This window comes from Eufriesea mexicana, unplaced genomic scaffold (genome assembly GCF_001483705.2).
Source record: "Eufriesea mexicana isolate 0111107269 unplaced genomic scaffold, ASM148370v2 scaffold325, whole genome shotgun sequence".
Classification (NCBI taxonomy): domain Eukaryota; kingdom Metazoa; phylum Arthropoda; class Insecta; order Hymenoptera; family Apidae; genus Eufriesea; species Eufriesea mexicana.
The window spans coordinates 83192-83479 of record NW_016908500.1 but is presented as its reverse complement, the minus strand read 5'-3'; positions in this window follow the sequence as shown (position 1 = coordinate 83479).

The window sequence follows — 288 nt, the reverse complement described above, 5'->3', positions numbered from 1 at the left end:
TCCTCTTTTGAGTTAATTGCCGTCTTTCGTATTCCGCGATCTAACTTATCCATAAATTTTCAATGGGATTGTGATCCGGCGATTGTGATGGAGGATGAAGAACTTTCGGGTAACGATAGAGCAAGAATTCTTGAACAACGCGTGCTTTATGTTTGGGGTCGTTATCCTGATAAAACTTAAAATTGTTGCGAATTCCCATTTTTTCTGCGCTATTTAATAAATTATTTTTCAGTAGGTGTAAGTGACAGTTTTTGTCCATGATGGTGTCAATAAAAACTAAATTGCCAA